At 47.2% G+C, this 9,818-nt stretch overlaps 1 pseudogene; it reads left to right on the forward strand.

Annotated features, from left to right (window-relative positions):
- The first annotated feature begins 203 nt into the window (after positions 1–203).
- Positions 204–1,081, forward strand: LOC101903312 (ferritin light chain-like; annotated as a pseudogene).
- The last annotated feature ends 8,737 nt before the right edge of the window (positions 1,082–9,818 follow it).

The following is a 9,818-nucleotide window of genomic DNA, read 5'->3' on the forward strand; positions in this document are numbered from 1 at the left end:
AGTAATACGATGTTTTTGTGTCTATCAGAGCTGTAATACCTACTGCTGATGGGAAAGTAGGGAAAGTCGTACTCACCTAGTGCTGGTAAAAACAGGAAGCGTGACTGCTGTTTGGAAAGCAGCAATTAAACTCTTGGGAATCTCTACCCCATAGAAATACAGACCTTCATAAGGAAAGACTTATGTGCCAAGAGTGTTATATAGAAGTGCGCTCGGCGGCCCCGCGGATCTGTCTCTTGCTTCAACAGTGCTTGGATGCAACAGACCCAGGGACGCCCCTTGCTCCAGCCTCCGACCACCCTCCAACCTTTTTTCCAGTCGCAACCTCCGGAGTCAGCTACTCAGCTGTCCGCGATCCCCGGGACCAGCCACCATTTTTTAACTCCTTATTATTACCAACCAATCATGAGCTCCCAGATTCGTCAGAATTATTCTACCGAGGTGGAAGCCCCCGTAAACCGCCTGGTTTACATGCAACTGCGGGCCTCCTTACACCTACCTCTCTATAGGCTTCTATTTCGACCGCGACGATGTGGCCCTGGAGGGTGTGGGTCAGTTTTTTCGCAAATTGGCCAAGGAGAAGCGCGAGGGCGCGGGGCGTCTCTTGAAACTGCAAAACCAGCGTGGCGGCCGCGCCCTCTTCCTGGACGTGCAGAAGCCATCTCAAGATGAGTAGGGTAAAACCCAGGACACTATGGAAGCCGCCCTTCTCGTAGAGAAGAACCTGAATCAAGCCCTGTTGGATCTGCATGGCCTGGCTTCTGCCCGCAGAGACCCCCACATCTGTGACTTCCTGGAGAACCACTTCCTAGATGAGGAAATGAAACTCATCAAGAAGATGGGTGACCACCTGACCAACCTCCGCAGGCTGGCTGGTCCCCAGGCTGGGTTGGGCGAGTATCTCCTCGAAAGGCTCACCCTCAAGCATGACTAGGAGCTTCTGGAGACCAGTGGCCATTGAAGAACCCACCTAACATCAGGGCTGCCTGAAGGCCCTCTCTGCAGCCACTAGGCAGCTTTTTAACACCCTGGAGCCCTCTCTCAAGCCTTGGATCAAATGGAAACAATAAAGCTTTTTGAAGCATAAAAAAAAAAAAGAGTGTTATATAAATGCTGTCATACTTGCAATTGCTCAGCGTCTTTTTTTTAAGTTATCTTTTGACTGTGCTGGGTCTTAGTTGTGGTGTGCAGGGGCTTCTCTTTAGTGCACGGCTTCTCTTGTTGAAGTTTGGGGGTTCTCTTCTTGTGGAGCATGAGATCTAGAGTGCACAGGCCCAGGAGTTGTGCTTAGTGAGCTTAGTTGCCCTGCGGCATGTGGGATCTTATGCAACCAGGGATCGAACCCACATCCCGTGCACTGGAAAGTGGATTCCTAACCACTGGACCACCAGGGAAGTCCCCATTATCTTTCGAACAGCCTTTCTCTGACGTTTGGGGAAATGCCCGTGTTGGAGCTCCACCTTCTCAATTTAGGAATCTCAAAGTTGCTGCTGGAATGTGGCCATCCCAGCAGGCTCCACCAATCAGATACTCCTAGTGAGATTTGTCTTATTCTGTGCAAGTGCAGGAGGCAAAAAGGGAGCCCAGCTCTGGTGGCCACAGCACCAGGGGCTGTCTCTGAGGGGCTGAAAAGTGGAACTCTAGGTGAAGACTGACATAGGGTGGTGTGAGGGAAAGGCTTGGTGAGACCACAGCTGGTGAATTCATCAGACTATTCTGTGGTATAGTTTAGGGCTTCAATCCTAGAAACTGAGCCTCCAGGCCAAATAAGATGAGCTGCCATCACATCTTAGAACAGTACCTAACATTTTCTGCAACATTGCTCCCAGTGGTGAGAAACTGGAAGTGAGAAATGAACATCAGCAAGGCAACAACCAGATAAACTCATCCATCTACATAACAGAATATTAGACAGCCGTTAAAAAGAATGAATTAGGGCTACACTAGCTGACTTGGAAAGATATCTATGAATAATGTTGGTGAAGAAGGCAAGGAGCAAAAAACTATAATATGATCCCATTTTTTAAAAAAGAAACAGTGACAAATAAACTCTGTATATGTAAATGTGCATACAGGTACATGCTTAGAATTGAATGAGTCTGTTTAGGATTGAATGGGTGAACAAAAACACAAGACACATACTAGGTTGTTGGCATGGAGTGTGGGGTGCTATGGTGAGGGGAGGAGACGGAAAAAGAGGAGTGAAATGAAAAAGGAAAGAAAGAAAACTGTATTGACTAAATGAAGTGTATTTCTGATCATTTTAAGGTATTCACATAAAATTATACATGTGTATATTTGTATGTTAAAGAAGGAAATGGCAACCCACTGCAATATTCTTGCCTGGGAAATCCCATGGACAGAGGAGCCTGAGGGGCTACAGTCCATGGTGTTGCATGAATCAGACACAACTTAGCGACTAAACCACCACCACCACCACCACATTTGTATGTATGTGTGTATGTATTGTGGGCATGTGCAAAACGAAATCAAATTTAAAAGATTTTTAAAGCAAAAAGTCACTGGTTATACAATTGGGACAGCCTGGTGACAGGGTGACCAGTTAGGAGGCTATGCCTTTTTTTTTTTTTTTTCCCTTGGCCACACCGCACAGCAGGTAGGATTTTAGTTTCCTGACCAAGGACCAAAGCCACATCCCTTGCATTAGAAGTGTGGAGTGTTAACCACTGGACCACCAGACGCTGTGCTTTTTGATAAGCAAAGGGAGAGGATGGCTTGGACCAGAACCTGACAGTAAGCATAGAGACAAAAGGATGGACTTTGAAACACACCCAGCAGATAAATGGCCTAGACAGGGAATGGGTTGGTTTGTGATTTGGCAATAGAAAGAAAATCTTGGGCTTCCCTAGTGGCTCAGTGGTGTAGAATCCGCCTGCCAATGCAGGAAACACGGGTTCGATGCTTGATCTGGGAAACTCCCACATGCCACGGAGCAACTAAGCCCATGCGTCACAATTATTGAGCCTGTGAGCCTGGGAACCAGAAGTACTGAGACAGCTCACCCTAGAGCCTATGTTCCACTGCAAGAGAAGCCACCACAGTGGAAAGCCTGTGTACCATAACTAAAGAGTAGCCACCCCAACTGGAGAAAACCTGTGCTCAGCAAGACCTACCACCACCAATAAATTAAGAAAAAATAAATTATATATGAAGAAGATCCTCAGGTTGCTACTAACTGGGTGATCTTGAATTCCTCCATTCCCCAATCTGGACACTAGGTGATGATACCACCTGTTTCACAGAACTGTGGGGATGAAATGAAAGACCATATAAAATGCACATCACCCTCTTTCATTCCCAAGTAACTCAGCTAGGAAGCAGCCATCTAAAGACCAGAGCCTGTTTGGAAGGGTCTCATTGTCATCTTGAAGACCATATGCTCTAGGAGTTCACCCTGGGGAGGCTGAGGGCCTGGGATGCTCTGATCATCGAGGCAAGGAGGGGTTTGGAGAAGGCCCAGAGCATGATTGGAGATAGGGTCCCACTTTTTCTTTGTTACTACAGAGCCCAGATCACTCTGGGAGGAGCCTGAGCCAAGTGAGCTGGGCAGATAATGGAATTTCAAAAGAGGAGGGAGGGGACATTTCCATTAAAGAGTGCTCCTGGAAGGCTTTTGGGAGGAGGTGACTTGAAGGATGAGTGGAATTCAGACACGTAGCCATGGGCAAATTCTTTTTTTTTTTAACTTTTCTTTCTTTTTTTTTTTTAAAAAGGACATTCTTCCCATTCTTAGAGGATCAACTCAAAGACTGCTTCCTGCTTACTAGATCCTGCTGGCTGGAATTATTCATGTTTTCCCAGCACCCTCATTGACAGAAGGTTATTAACAGTGCCCAATGTCTTCCTGTCTAGCTGAGAGGATTGAACAGCTTGGGGACAAGGGTGGCATCTTCAGGGCTCTTACCCTAGTGCCAGGCAGCTTGCACCTCCACTTAGTATTCAAAAAGCTATGTGTTGAATGAAAGGAAGTGTAACCAATCATGTTTCGGGTAAAATCCACGTTTTTATTTTCCTCTGTTCAAGAACCCAGCAAACATTTCCCAGTTATTTTATTTCCCAAATCAGGCTATGAAAATGTGTTTCTCAGAAGTAAGAAACAGTAGTAGCCTGTGTATTAAGCCTTTACCGTATGTCAGGCACTTTACAAAGTGCTCCATAATCTTCATCCACGTAACCATCAAAACAGTTTAAGAAGAGGCTTTTTTTTTTTTTTAATGTGTGCCCATTTCATACCTGGGGAAACTCCAAGATTTAGCAAGGCCAGCAATTTCTACAATACAGCACAGGAAAGGTCAGAACCCCAAACCCTCGAGTGCCATCCCTCACATACACATGGCACTCTGTATGTATGCTCACACATGAAGAGTTCTCAAATTTGTAAAATCAAAAAAAAAAAAAAAAAAAATTTTGTAAAATCAGCATTTGGTCCTGATGGTCTTAGTCGCTAAGTAGTATCCAACTCTTTTGTGACCCCATGGACTGTAGCCCACCAAGCTCCTCTGTCCATCAGATTTCCCAGGCTAGAATACCAAAGTGGGTTGCCATTTCCTTTTCCAGGGGATCTTCATGACCTAGGGTTTCAACTCATGTCTCCTGCATTGGCAGGTGGATTCTTTACCACTGAGCCACCAGGGAAGCCCCTGGTCCTGATGGCCTTAGACAGCACCTTGGGCCCTGACAAGCCATGGACTCAATCAATTCCATAAACATAAAGATGGTCATTTAAACTTGAGACCCAGGGAGTTTCCTGGTGTTCCAGAGGTTAAGACTCCATGTTTCTAGTACAGAGGGCATGAATTCAATCCCTGGTCAGGGAACTAAGATTCCACATGCTAAGCGGCAAAAAAAAAATTTAATTCAAAATGGAAAAAAAAAAAAAAAGAAAAAACCTTGAAACCCGGATGATGCTCACCTGGCACTTGAGAAAACAGGCTTGGCAAGAATCTGTGACTGGTGCAAAACAGGGGCTCCTTGGTGGTGGAGCTGGGTGCCTGGCCCATCTTCTCTACTCACCAGTCTGTGCTCTTGTTCTCCATGCCTCAGCATCTTCTGGTCCAGCGCCCTGATTGTGGTCCACATGATGGCAACAGCTTCATGGCCTGCTGTACATCGCCTTTCAGGTCCCAGAGGAGATGGAGGTCATTCTTCATTGTTTCCCCCATTTGATCCCTTTTTTCTTTTTAAAGACTATTAAGTGCCATGTCTCAGGCTTCCCAGATGGCTTTGTGGGTAAAGAATCTGCCTGCAATGCAGGAGACAGGGGTTCAATCCCTGAGTGGGTATGATCCCTTGGAGGAGGACATGGTAACCCACTCCAGTTTTCTTGCCTGGAGAATCCCATGGACAGAGCCTGGAAGGCTACAGTCTATAGGATCACAAAGAGTCAGACACAACTGAAGCGACTGAGCAAGCAAGCGCCATGACTCAGACACTGCGCTAAGCAGTTTACACCCAACAGTGCTTTCACTTTCAGTAAAATCCCGTGAGGTAGGTGTTAACATTCTCATTGAATGCATGAGGCATTGAGGCCCGATTTCCTTAACTAGGGAGCAGAGGTGCTAGGATTTGATCTCAGGTCTGCTGCTGCTACTGCTGCTAGGTCGCTTCAGTCGTGTCCGACTCTGTGCGACCCCATAGATGGCAGCCCACCAGTCTCCCCCATCCCTGGGATTCTCCATACAAGAACACTGGAGTGGGATACCATTTCCTTCTCCAATGCATGCAAGTGAAAAGTGAAAGTGAAGTCGCTCAGTCGTGTCCGACTCTTAGCGACCCCATGGACTGCAGCCTACCAGGCTTCTCCATCCATGGGATTTTCCAGGCAAGAGTACTGGAGTAGGTTGCCATTATCTGCCTGACCCAAAGCGCAACTTCTCCAAGCATGCACACAGCACCCAAGGCCACAGCTCTGCAGGGGGCTATGGAGGGGATGAGAATTGAAGGCCATCCACCAATGGGGCCTTGGAATTTAAACATCTGTTCCTTTGCCCAAAGGCTTTGGGGGCAAGACACTCTTCTTTGTGGCAACTCTAGGCTGTGGTGATGATTTTATGGGACAAGGACACTTTGAATGGGTGAGCAGAGAAGGACACAGCAATAGATGTAAAGGTTGCTAGCACTTAATAAATACACTGTTCCCTCTTTTCTCTCTCTTTTCCCTCTTTCCCTTTGATGATTAAGAGCCAGACTTTGAAGTCAGGCAGACCTAACTTAAAATGCTGGTTGAGCAACTGACTAGCTGTGTGGCCTCGGACAAGCCATTTAACCTCTCTGGGCTTCAGCTCCCTCATCTGCAAAATTGGGGACCCTTTTCTATGGGCCTCAGCTTCCCAGTTTGTACAGTGAGCATGTTTGACTAGGTCAGTGTTTCCCCAACTGTGGTACACCGGTAGTAAGCTGGACAATTTACATGGTATAAAGTGAACATGCATCATTTTAGGTTATGAGTAAATTTTAATGTATAAGAGGAAAAAATAAAACTCAGATACCAGACACATGACTTCATGGATGTTGTTTGGAACGTAGCTAAGTGAAAAGGTAATGATTTAAAGTAAATGCCATTAAATAAATAATAAATGGTGCTAGGAAGTGGCAGAAATTGAGAAGGTGGTCCTTGAATAGCCGGCCGTAGGGGAAATTGGGCCAGATGATCTGGCTCTGATTACATGGCTGCCCAGAGAAACGGTGGCTGTTGAGTGACTTGCCAGAGGGATCCCTTGTTCCCCATTATATTTCTAAGCGGCCAGGTTCCTGTAAAGCCCCACTGCCAGGAGTTTAGGGTAATGCCCTTTCAGTACACATTGCAAAAATGATATAAATAACTCATCCTGGGACTTCAAACACGCCACCTCAGATGTATGGTGGGAGATTACAGGTTCCTAAGATGCAGCCCCTCCATCATCCCCATGGCTTAGAGGCTTGCTGGAGAGTGGAGATCAATGCTTTGATTTTATGAGCAGCTGGGCCACGTGACCAGGCCCCAAATCCTTTGCTTTATGGGTTGTTTACACATTCCTGGTGAGAAACGGTTTACATTCTGGGCCCCAAGCACACTCCTAAATCAGCTGCCGGGTTCTTGCAGTTGGAGGTGAGAGAGATCTGTGTGTCAGTGGGCACCAGGAGGCAAAGGGGAAGACAAAGGCGGGCTAGAGGAGGGGCACCCCTTGAGGCCCCTGGGTTTCCTGCCAGTGGCACCTGGATCCCATTTCTGGATCAGTGGAGGGCACTGTGCAGGGCCTGACATGGGGAGGATCCTGAGGGTTGCAGGCGCACCGTGGCTCCAGGTTCATCAGGCTCCACTCTACGTGGGCACACATTAGTTCATGGGGCTCCCGCAGCAGCCCCGGGAGGTTGGAATTACTCTTATTTCCAGATAAGGAACCAGAGGCTCAGAGAACTGAAGCAGCTTGTTCCCTCTCACATGGCTGGCAAGTATCCTGGAGGGATGCAATCCACTTTGACAGAGGCAAAGGCTGATGTCTCACCACTACTCCTTCTTGTCACTGGGGCTCCCTAGAAGTCACTTGGGCTGGAATTTAGGCAGTGGCTTGGAAGCGGAGGATTAGGTGATGACTCTTTCTGTCTGGGTTTTGCCCCTGACTTAGCTCAGTCATGGTCTGAGAATCCCACGTCACAGCGTTGACTATAAGGATCCAGTGCACAAGATGCCCGGAATGAAGTGGTGAAGCTCAGGGTACCCAATGGACCCTTGTTTGCTCCTTTTATCCCCATCCCTCCCTTCCCTGTCCTCATTCCCTGCTTTCTCTTCCTCATCCTGGCCCCCTTTCCCTTCTATCCCCTCACTCTAAGAGGATCCTCCCTATGCCTTGGTTCTTCTTGTATCTCTCTCCTTGTGGTTTGCATCCCTTGGTCCCAGCTCTGCCCTTTGTGGCTGCCTGGGCTTCTCCTAGGATGGTGCTGTGATGTTGGGGATGGTCCTCAGTCACATCTTCTCCAAGCCACTCAATGCCTTCAGCAATTCTCCAACCCACATGGGCTGTAGCTCCCTCCTCAACCTGACTGCTGCTTTCTGAGGTCAGGGCAGAGAGATGACCCAAAGTTGGAGAGTGGACCTAGCAGCAGCCAGGTTAAGGAATCTTCTCCCTCTAGACTGAAAGGCATCTGGGTCTTGGGGAAAGCATACAGGCTCTGGGGTACATGGATTACAGCCCTGTTCTGACATTGGGTCATCTGCTTCAAGGCACTTAACCTCCGGAGCCTCCCTGTTCTCCTCTGTAAAGCAGAAGTAGTGAAGACAATGCACAGCGGGGCTTTCTGCTGTCCAGCAGCCTTCCACCTGGTGCCTCAGTTTCCTATAGGGCACCATTTCTCTTCCACCCTCAGCCCATATGGTTTAGAAGCAACTGCACCCTCTGCTCAGGGACTCAGCTACCCACACTTCCCCTCACCCTTCTCCTTAGTGATTGGTTCAGGGGTGTGCACGTGACCCAGTTCCAGCCAGTGAGAGTCAGCTTTGAGGGACAGCTGCTGTCTCTTTTTGGTAGGTGTAAAGCTGTGAGAATGTGGGCTACCAAATCACTTTTGTTGTTACACTATCATGAAGGAAAAGCTTATCTAAAAGTAGAGCAAACCCAGAGCAGAGCCAAGCCAGGAAATGGAGATATTGAGTGCCTACATTAAGCTGCGCCTGAAGCCAACCTCTTTTGACTTTTCAGATACACAAGCCAATACATACTTTGTAGATTATTTACAAAAATGGCCACGTATCCTAACCCCTCTCTTATCCATGTTCTTGTAACATGGCTTTGCGACAATTCCCTTCAAGAGGTAGAATCTTTCTCCCCATTCCTTGGATCTAGGTTAGTCTGGTGATTTGTGTTGGCCAACAGAACACGGCAGAAGTGACAGTGGGTCAGTTCCAAGCCCAAGCCTAAGGGGTCTTACGCGTTTATACTCACTGTCTTGGATCTATAAATCCCCTTGGGCTAGCCTGCAGAAGGAAAAGAAACAAGTGGAGAACAGCCCACTGTCCCAGCCAAGAGCATCCTGGACCAGCCTACGTCCTGCTGGCTGGAAATGCATGAGAAAGTCCAGCCAAGATCAGCAGAGCTGACCACCAAAGTTGAGCCTGGAGGGACCAGAAGACCCGCCCAGTTAACTTATGAGCTGCTGCTGCTGGGGCTAAGTCGTGTCAGTCCTGTCCGACTCTGTGCAACCCCATAGATGGCAGCCCAACAGGCTCCCCTGTCCCTGGGATTCTCCAGGCAAGAATACTGGAGTGGGTTGCCATTTCCTTCTCCAATAACTTATGAGTAGTTAGTAATTATTTTAAGCATTGCATTTGGAGGCATTTTATTATGGAGCAATAGCTAAATAGGTTTATTTTATTTGCTTAAATTAATCCCAGTTGGTTTTTCTGTCATTTTTAATCAGAGAATTCCAAATGATACAACTATAATACCTATCTCACAGCACTGCTGCGAAGATTAGAAATGATATTGGCAGAGTATGAGTTCGGGCTCTATCTCCTGGCACTTGTCAAAGTGATTCATCTCACTGGCAGCAAGCACGGAACTCAGCCCTCAGAACTAGTGCTGTTGCCTACAAAGAGAAACCATTACCCACCATGCCTGCCATTGTGGGTGCATCTTTGAGATACGTGGGTGTTCTGTTTCTTCTGTATATACTTAATAAGTACATGCTTAATACTTAAAAGTATACTATATATTTAATAAGTATTTAGGGAGTCCCCTGTTATCTGAATATTCATTATCCAGGATCCCTAGAATTACAAGTTTGCAGAAGGAACCAACAGTGCTTTGAAACATGAAACAATT

Source organism: Bos taurus, chromosome 7, assembly GCF_002263795.3.
Source record: "Bos taurus isolate L1 Dominette 01449 registration number 42190680 breed Hereford chromosome 7, ARS-UCD2.0, whole genome shotgun sequence".
Classification (NCBI taxonomy): domain Eukaryota; kingdom Metazoa; phylum Chordata; class Mammalia; order Artiodactyla; family Bovidae; genus Bos; species Bos taurus.